The sequence below is a fragment of the Eublepharis macularius genome, chromosome 1, assembly GCF_028583425.1.
Source record: "Eublepharis macularius isolate TG4126 chromosome 1, MPM_Emac_v1.0, whole genome shotgun sequence".
Classification (NCBI taxonomy): Eukaryota; Metazoa; Chordata; class Lepidosauria; order Squamata; family Eublepharidae; genus Eublepharis; species Eublepharis macularius.
This window is the reverse complement of record NC_072790.1, coordinates 241,617,703-241,627,843: the sequence shown is the minus strand read 5'-3', so window position 1 is coordinate 241,627,843 and position 10,141 is coordinate 241,617,703. Positions and strand designations below refer to the sequence as shown.

The window sequence follows — 10,141 nt, the reverse complement described above, 5'->3', positions numbered from 1 at the left end:
CAACATAGGCGTGGACTGTCTGAACTCTTTCTGAACTCCTTCTGGCTTTCCTTCTGGCTTGTAACCTCTCAAAGTAGCTTCCAGCAGACAGTCCAGTTTTTGCCACTGTGAAAAAAAAATGTCAGGAAAGGGAGGGACCCATGGGGCATGCCTTTCCCTGGATGCAATCTCTCTGAAACCTGGGGGTCTTCAGAGGACAGTGAGGACTATGTCCCCTGCAAATTTGGTGGGCGTTGGACATTGGGAAGGTCAGAAGAGAGGAAAGATTTGGTGTCTGCTGTACCAGAGCTCAGGAGTAGACGTAAAAGACTAAAGCAGACCTCAGCTAAACACAGTGAGGAAGTGACTAATGGGCAAAGGAGTTTGAAAACAGGTCCATTATCTGTGCTGAAGGAAGGTTCTCTTTCATGGTGTTCCTGGACCTGAGGCTAGAGAGTCCTCCGAAGGGGATGACTTAATCAGGACTTTGAGCTTGAGGGCTTACGTGGCTCATTGAAGCCCTCTGAGTCTATGATTTTATATACTTAATTCAGGTACATTGCCTACCAGATGGGATAAAATAAAAATGTTAAAATAAATAGCACTTTGAAGAACTTCTTGACACTGGTTCTAATTAACCACCAGGAGCAAAGTACATTATTGCTAAAATCAGGTAATGACCACATAAACGAACCCTTAACACAGAAAGCTAATATCTTGATTTGGAGTATTTTTTGGATCTTATTTATAAAATATTCTTATATTCCTTTAATAGTCAATTAGGTTGCTGAAATAAAATGGTGGTTTATATCTGTGTTAAGGACTGTGTCCAATTAAACTCTGTAAATTCTTGTAGACAAGAAGTTTGCAAATTAAAACACAGTACCCATTATTTTGAAGTCAAGTATCCAAATTTTAAACCTAAGTTTTCAAATAAAAAATAAATTATGGCATTTAATGGACAGCTGAAGATCTTATTAGCTCTCTCCGTTCACACACAGAGAAGCAAAAAAATAAAACACAGCCTGTAGCTTATAGTTTTTCATCCAAATTTCTTCTCTTTGCTGGTTCCCACTTGATGGAATGGACTGCCTGAAGAAGTCAGGAAAGTTCCCGTTCTCCTGGCTCTCTACAAAATAGGCAAAACTGAATTATTCAAGAGGGCTTTTTTTACCCAGAGAAAAGGTCTTTGCTGTAGGGAAATGGTTCAGAGAGATGTGTTGGTTAAGGGATAGGCTGTAGACTCTGCATACTGAATTTTGCTGTAAGCATGCTCCTACTGGATAGTTTCCAAATCATTTAATCTGTCTATTATGTTTTGTTTCAGCATAGTTTCTGCTCTGTATTAGGTATATGATTATTTTCATAGTCCCTGTTTTATTGTATTGTTTATTGAATGTCCCAGCTGTTGATCGTCTTGGCTTATACTGTGTAATCTGCCTGGAGTCTCAGTAAGAAAGGCCAACTATAATAAAAACGTAAGTATGTTAACAAAAAATAAATTAGATGGGAAGAAAGGGGCAGATGTCCATAAATGATATCAAGAAGAAAGCAATCAGGCCTCCAGCACCAGAGGGAAATTGCATGTTGAGGATATGAGTCTGTTCCCTCCTCACCCCTCTAAAGCCTGTATAAAAACACCATCAGGACAAGATTCTGCATCCAGTTTCTTAACTCATCTCTTGATCAAGGACTTCAGAGAATTTGGTAAGTATTGAGGACAAAGCTTATCAGGATAGATTAGATGGCAGGAACTGGCAATACTGAGCCTGGAGAAGAGTATATAAGAGCACTCTTCACATAGATGGAGGGCTGTCACATGAAGACGGCAAGGAAATGATTTCTGATGCTCCAGAGCAAAGATTAGAAGTAGTGGGTTTAAATGACCTGGCAATAGATTGCAGTGGAATCTAAAGAGAACATTCCTAATTGGATAAACAGTTTAAGAACAGAACCAAATATCTTTGTGGAAGAGAGCTTGTCCTTCACTGGATGTCTTTAAAGCTAGACTGCAATCACAGGGGATTCAGCAAGCAGGCAGTTGAAATAGATGGCCTGCAAATCCTCCACTACATTTGGGTCGCTGCATGAGCTGATGAGTTTTTGGAGTGTGACAGAGCTGCTGCTTGCTACTTGCTAGCCTTTGGGGAGAGAGACAGAGAGAGTATAATTGAGCTTGGATTTTGGGGATCGGGAAGGATCTATCTCCTCTGGTTCCAGTGCTGCTGCCAGGCCCTGGGTCCAAGCACAGTGGGCACCTCCAGCTGAGGGCTCACACAGTGTTATTAGTGCCTGATCTGTTCATGTCTGTGGGAGTGGTGGGCTAGGGATCCAGTCCCTCCCTCCCTCTGGTGCCAGGGCTGCTGCCAGGCCCTGGAGCCAAGCTCAGTGGGCACCTCAGCGGAGGGCTCACATTGATTCTTATTTATCAGTGCCTGATCTGGTCAGGTCTGTGGGAGTGGTGGGCTAGGGCTCTAGTCCCTCCCTCCCTTTGGTTCCAGGGCTGCTGCCAGGCTTGGCTGAGGCCTCACCAAATGATTATTATTATCATAGCCATTATCATTCTCATTATTATTATTCTTATCATCACTATCATTATTAATAGTCTCTGTGCCTGTTCTGTCCAGGCATCTTGGTGTGCTGGGCTATGGCTCTAGCGTCAGCCTCTGGTTCCAGGGCTGCTGCCAGGCTCTGGGGCCAAGCGCAGTAGGCACCTTGGCTGAGGGCTCACACAGTATTATTATTGCCTGATCTTTTCAGGTCTGTGGGAGTGGTGGGCTAGGGCTCTAGTCCCTCCCTCCCTCTGGTGCCAGGGTTGCTGCCAGGCCCTAGGGCCCAGCTCAGTAGGCACCTCAGCTGAGGGCTCACATTGATTCTTATTTATCAGTGCCTGATCTGGTCAGGTCTGTGGGAGTGGTGGGCTAGGGCTCTAGTTCCTCCCTGCCTCTGGTGCCAGGGCTGCTGCCAGGCCCTGGGGCCAAGATCAGTGGGCACTGTGGCGGAGGGCACATAGAGTCATCTCCTTTTATGTCCTCCTTAATTCTAGTTTGGTGGCAAAATGAGTCTTCCTGTTGTATTGGCCAGCAAGGGTGGGTGTGGGGGAAAGTGCGATGGCAGTCCTCCTGGTTTACTTGGGGAAAGCAGTATTGGGTGTGGCTCAAAGGCAGCATAGATTCCTCCTGCTCCCCCCAATTCACCTGTGGGGGCTGTGGAGGAGGCCAAAGAGGTGTCCCGGCAGATCTCACAAAAAATGCGGAAGATCGCGTTTCCTCGTGCAAGATTTGCGCGACGTCGTGTGACATTGCTCAAATCTCATGCGAGGAAATGCAATCTTCCGTGTTTTTTGTGCGATCTGCTGGGACATTACATGCACAGGCAGGGAGATTATTCTCCCTCAAAAGGCCAGATTTATTGCTTTGTGTTTAAACTCCAAACCTTGCATCTTCTTCCACAGCTTTAGCTACTGAAGGGTTTGATGACTGGCAAAACCCCCTTCTTATCAAAACTCATGAAAACTCAGAGAAGCATAGGAATGCCGTGTTGGCCTACCTAACAAGGAAGTGAGGGCAAATGTTAACTTCCAAGCTAGAGGAACAAATAAAAGCAGAACAGCAGTACCGGCGGCATGTCATGGAGAGAATTATTGCTGTAATATGCACTCTTGTAGAACGAGGCTTACCATTCAGAGGAGACAATTAACACTTTGGATCTCCAAATAATGTTAATTATCTTGGTCTTTTAGAACTAGTGGCAACGTTTGATCCGTTTTTACTTGCTCATATCAATTGCTATGGACATTCTGGATCAGGCGATCTCTCTTATTTGTCAAAAACTATATGTGAGGAAATTATTCAACTCATGGCAACAAAAGTTAAGGATGCAATTCTGGCTGATGTGAGGCAAGCTGGATATTTCAGCTTTTCAGTAGATTCCACTCCTGACATTTCACATACTGGTCAGTTGTCTTTAATTATCAGATATGTATCACCTGAAGATGGTTTGCCAACTGAGAGATTTTTAACTTTCCTTGAGCTAAAAGACCACTCAGGAGAAAGCATGGCTGATTTATTGTTCAACCATTTCACTACTGAGCTTGAAATTGACTTCAGAAAATGCCTTGGGCACTCTTATGACAACACTGCCAGCATGGCTGGTAAGTACAACGGTATGCAGGAAAAAATCTTTAAAAAAAACAATTTGCAAGATTTATTCCATGCGCAGGTCTCTCTTTAAATCTGGTGGGCCGTTCTGCTGTGGATTGCTGCCTTGAACTGTTTTGGCATTATCAATGAAATGTATACCTTCTTTTCATCCTCCACAAAGAGATGGGCAGATCTAAAATCATTTTTGCCACCTCAGTCTAAAGTGCCTAAATACTTGTCAGACACTAGGTGGGACGCACACGCAAAAGCCACAGAAGCTGTTTTGGAAAGTTACAGTGCTATCACTGATGCCCTCAGTCATTTGTACTCTGACGTTAATGGGAAGGGGGAGACCAGGCTTCAAGCTAACAATCTTTTGCAGAAAATGGAAGAACTGGAATTTGTGTTTCTGCTGCATTTTTGGACCCGTGTGCTAGGTCATTTTCACAAGGTCAGCAAAGCCCTTCAGAAATCAGACCTCTTACTGAGTTCTTGTGGAAGTTTGCACAGTTCACTTCTGGATTTTTAAAGGAAAATTACAGAAGATTTTGATGAGAAACAAGCAAAAGCCACCTTGCCAAGTGTTAACTACAAAACAAGGAGACAAAGAGTAAGGGAATGGCAAAGAAATGACAGAAGTGCACCTGATGCCTTAGATGCACTTTCTTCAAGAGATATGTTTAGGATAAAATCCTTTATTCCTATATTAGATGCACTTGAAGCCAATTTAAAGAGAAGAAATACTGTGTACAGTGATGTTGCACAATGGTTTCCCATTCTTGCTAATCTGACAGCATCTAAGCAAGAAATTCAGCAAGGTGTTGAACTGTTGATGGAAGCATCCCCAGAAGATATTGACCTGAAACTTATTGATGAACTTTCGCACTTTCATCTGTACATGAGACAAAGCCATAGGCTTACAGAAGAGCACTCTCTGTCTCATACAGACCTTTATCAAATTATATACAAGGAAAAAATTCAGATGGCCTTTCCTAATGTGGAAGCAAGCTTGCAGCTGTTTCTTAGCTTTATGGTCACTAACTGCTCGGGAGAGAGGAGTTTTTCAAGACTCAAAAGAATTAAAAATGAATTACGGGCCACGATGTCTCAAGAGAGGTTGTCTGCACTGAGCATTCTGCACATTGCAAGTGACAAACTTAGAAAAAAATTTTTTGATGAAGTTTTGGATGATTTTGCTATGAGGAAGGCTTGAAAAACATTTTTAGTCTTACTGTATTTGATGGTTGTAGTTTACTTCTTAATATGTATTTTAAAACTGACTGTTTAATGACAACATAAAGTTGATTCTAAAAGTGCCACACTGTCAGGTAATCATGTTCATATTATTTACACTTCCCAGGCAATATAATTTGTAAACTCAAGGTTTTTTTTTAAAGAATAAGATTACAACTTCATTTTCCTAAAAATTAATGCTTATTCCACAAAAGGTTTACAAAGTTCAGATATTGCAGAAGTTTTTCAGTGTTAATTTTAACATTTATGTATTTTTTTTACAATCACTATGGTATTTAACAGTAACTCAGGATATTCTACCTCTGAACTTGGAGGTTCAGTCCAAAACTGTTGTGAGAAGAAACCAGTGATTGAGTTGACCTTTCCCTCATACACATACACACACTGAACTAGGTGTTGTCTTTCCAGATCAGCAACCAACTCAAGATGTCTCTAACCCCATTAGAATCAGCATTGCAAACTATTGCCAACATTTTCAACCAATACAAGGAGGATGGAAGGAATCCTCCCACAGTCACCAAGGAAAGAATGCAGAAGCTGATGAAGGATCAGCTCCCAAATTTGATACAGGTGAGAGGGGAGTGGGTTGGTTCATTGCGTGGAAGGAAGTGGCCTCCTTAACTGAAGTATTTGATGTGCAGCTCGTTGGGGGAGAAGAAGGAAGATCTTGGGTGGCATTCCGGCTGTTCTCTTCAGAGGTCCATTGGAGATGAAAGCAAGCGAGCTGGGTGAACATGGACGGAATGAGGTCATGGGATGCATGACTGGTTGATATTGTCAGGATGTCAATTCTCTAGCCAGAGTAACGCCATGTTAACTTGTATTATAATCAGTAGTTGTCTAGTTTTCCTCCCTCTAGGCCCAGGTGTCGTCCAGGCCGCTCATATCTATGGGAGCAAAGAGTCTTATTTATCCAGTCCAGCCAACGACTTTGATGTCCTCGTCTTCTCATGCCTTCACAGACAGGACTAGAGGGGAGGCTGGGAATGGGTGTTTGAAGTGTTGTAACTTTCGTTTTACATGCCAATCTCAACAAAGCTTTCGTTCAGCCAAGGGCCTCTACAGCCTTTGGATTATGGACACCTGTATCCTGAGCATAGTCTTTCAATAAACCTTTTGGAATCAAGAGACCTTGTGCTTCTTGCAGAAGGGGTGGGAGACGAACTCAGATAACTGGGATTCCATAGTCTGACAGATATGCAAATTCTGAGCCCTTAAGTGGTATAATCCCCTTTTGTAAACTTCCAAGAGACACCAGCTTCTGAAGGAGGAGTCATTTTATGTCACCCTTTGTGCCTCCTTCTCCATTTTGTAGCTTTTCCACCCATGGCTTTTAAGGACAATCTCTGGGCCTCACTTTTGCCCAGCGGCCAATAACCTCACCCAGTGGTCCCTCCCAAGCTCCATGAGGCTCAGAACGCTTGGCGACCCACCTCTCATAGAGCAGATGGAGAAGGGTTTCAGCCAGACATGGCAGATTGATGCATGGAAGTTGGTTTCATTCTTTAATTTTGTAATTCATACCCAAATTGACTGTATTGTTGTTTGGTTGTTTGGTATGCCTTTGTGTCATTCTTGAATTTCCAGTTTCATAATTTTACTTCATTATCATTTCCCTTTTGTTTCAATGGAAGAGACACGTACACCACATTGTCAAGTCTGTGCCTTCTTGTTTTTCTACCCCAACGGAACAACATACTCCTCTAGGTCATCCACATGGTCAACTTTCAGACAGATGAAATAAAGGTTTCCCTCTTTTTGAGGCCATGAAATGCACCCATATTTAACATCAAAGTCTATTGAGAACTGATAGGAAAGATTTCAGACAGTGAAATAAACAGCAGAGCAGCCCGTTAACCTGAAGAACTGTAGAAAGAGACTGAGGCAGACGGGTGGCCTAAGGAGGGTAAGACAGCTGGCAGGCAGCAGGAGGAGGACCCTGAGGTAGGTTTGCTCAGTTAGAAGATAACTTTTGGAGAGTTTTAGGCAAGCAGAGGAGTGCTGACTGGAGGGGAAATATGGCAGAGCAGGGTGAGCATTGAGAGGAGAGAGGATGACCAAGTCCCACCCCATTTCCCTCAGGACTGGAATACCTCACACATGTACGTGATCCTAGTGACTACAGCTTGCAGTTAAGGAAGCCCAGAGCCTCTCTCCCCTATCCCTTTAAGGAACAGTTTTTAGAAAAACACCGGCTGCCCTTTAAAAGTGAACTCAATAGAGGCAGAGTCTACATAAAAACAAAACCATAGGGTTTCCTCTCCATTGTAGGTGCTTTAGATGGAAACTTTGTTTTGCTTTCATATTAATTGCAATAATGATAAAACACTCCAGAACTGTGAAACACTCGCCATAAGAAAAGAGTCTAGATTAGACTCCATATAGTTGACAATGGTGTAGAGGATGGAACTTTCAACAGAATGTGAGAGATAAGAGTTCACAGGGTTGTGATGGCTTAGGCAGACATGCTCCCCTTGTACCTATTAAGCATGTTCTTATTATTATGCATATCCTTTTATTTTATCATATAGGTATTTTGGGGGGGGGGAAGAAGAGTAAGCTTAAGGAATGTTTAGTATGTTAGACCATATCTGAGCCATGCTTGGATATTAAACCTTTGTGTTTGGACTATTTCTACCTAGATAATCTGGAAGGGTATCTAAAGGACCTGTGATATATTAGTAAATCATATAACAAGCCAACAATTTCCATTTTTTATCCACCGCAGGAAAACAACCCAGGGACTTCTGAGGAGAGATACAGATATGATGTCGAATTGAGTCTTGATGGGTTCCTGAAACTTGTCGCCAAAGTGCTTCGTTCTACATACAGATGATTCTACATCACGCTGCATGATGTCACTAAGAGATAATAAAGACCTGATGAAAAGTCCCTGGATGGTGTTTGGCTTTTTTCATGCCATTGTGGCATGATTAATTTAATTTTCTTCCCCATCCCATGCATATTATTCAGGGCAGGCAGAAACCTAGACTGGACGGTCTGGTGACCTGACACTGAGGAGTGGTCAGTGGAGCTTTGCACACAATCCAAACTGTTGAAAGGCTCAGCATGGAACATCTCAGGAACTTTTATGGTGCGGCAATTTTTTGGCAGGAGTAGGATTCTGAATAAAAAACAAGGGGGCATTGGAGTAACGGGAATGAGTGAAATAAGGAAGCTGAAGGAACCTGGTTGGAAGGTTCAGACTGAGGCAGTACCGGGCCCTGTGTCTTATGTGGGTTTTGTTAAAGATAACATTCTCTGCCTCTCCAATATCACTAATACTAAGGCAACAGATTCAAGAGATGCCAAAAAAAACTCCTCTAAACTCAACATGTCATTTAATTGTGGAATTTGCTGCCCTTGAACATTGCGGAATTTGTAGTGATGGCTGCAAGCACAAACGGCTTTAAAAGGTTCATCGAGAAAAGTCAATCTGTGACAACTAGCCATGGCGCTTTATGGAACTTTCCACATCCAGGTGCAGTAAAAGTCTGAAACCCACAACTAGGAGGCAGCATCAGGGGAAGGCCTTGGCCTCCATGCCCTGTGTGTTGGCCCTTCAGGAGAACTGGTTGGACATGGTGTGAAACAGATTGCCCAACTAGATAGGCTACAGGTCTGATCCAGCATTACTTTTCTCACTTGCTTATGGTCACATCATTCATGTTACTTACAAGTGATATTCTGATATGAAAAACTCCGGGTTTACTTCTGTGGGTGAAAAATATTCGTTGTGTGTTTGTTAGATAAAGCCGGAAGATCATAAGTTAGATTTTCAAGACATACAGAAGCAAACCACTGTCCAAGCTATAATATGTTGCATTATATATTGTCTGAGATTCTTCAAATTATGCGGCCCCGTACCGGCAGCTGCGCCATGGCTTGAGCCAGGGGCTGGGATTTGCCTCCTCAGTTGGAGGAGGAGACAGACTGTCTTCCCGAGCATTCAGGGACTGAATTGGGGGGGGGGTGAGATGGATGCCTTAAAAGATGGCTCCGCTCCCCGGCTGGCAGTTGCTCCACGCGATTGGCCCACCCGCGATTGGCCCACCCAGTTGTAGTGCAGGATTATCCAGCTGCTGTTTCAGAGCCAGGTAGGAATTTTTTCCCCCATTTCCCCACACTGGCCAAGGAAGAGAAGAGGTTTTCACCTACCTTGTGCTGCTGACAGAGGTTTGAGGTAATTGGCTGAGGTGGTGCTGGATTGGTGGTCATGAGCAGGACAGGGTTTGGCAATAGGGAGTGGGCTGGTGAGCACCCCCTTGGCAATTCCCCATCGGTGGGGAAATGGGGTCAGCCAGGAGTGGAGCATTTCATGCTCGGATGTAGGCATTTCCTCAGAAATCTATACATCCTTGACATATAATGCAACTACTTCCTCCCTTTCTTATTGGTTTATTCCTTTTAAAAAGTTGTATTCTCAATCCTTATATTCTAATTTTGCATTCCATCCAACCATATTTTATTGTTTCTTTACAGTACTTGCTTTTATTTTTTACAGTCTACTGAAAATAAGTTTTTGAGGATGTCTCCAAGGCTAATGCAACAAGAAAGCATGCAATTTTTATTTAGATCATGAAGTTCAAGATCGTTTTCCTCCCTTCTGGAACATCCTCCTGCTTTGATGAAACCTTGATGGTTCCCTTGAAATTATCTTCATTCAATTTCACCACCATTTCCAACCATGAGGATCTGGGACAGGCAAATGCTCCTGCCATGATCCACAGGTTGCATTACAAGCTTCGGTGGAAGTTATCTATTTG

The 10,141-nt window shown here is 43.1% G+C and overlaps 1 long non-coding RNA gene across 1 annotated transcript; it reads left to right on the top strand.

Annotated features, from left to right (window-relative positions):
* Positions 1-1,574: 1,574 nt before the first annotated feature.
* Positions 1,575-8,245, top strand: LOC129341302 (uncharacterized). Its single transcript, XR_008598119.1, has 3 exons — positions 1,575-1,686; positions 5,784-5,945; positions 8,104-8,245. It is a non-coding gene; the product is annotated as an uncharacterized LOC129341302 (long non-coding RNA).
* Positions 8,246-10,141: the final 1,896 nt, after the last annotated feature.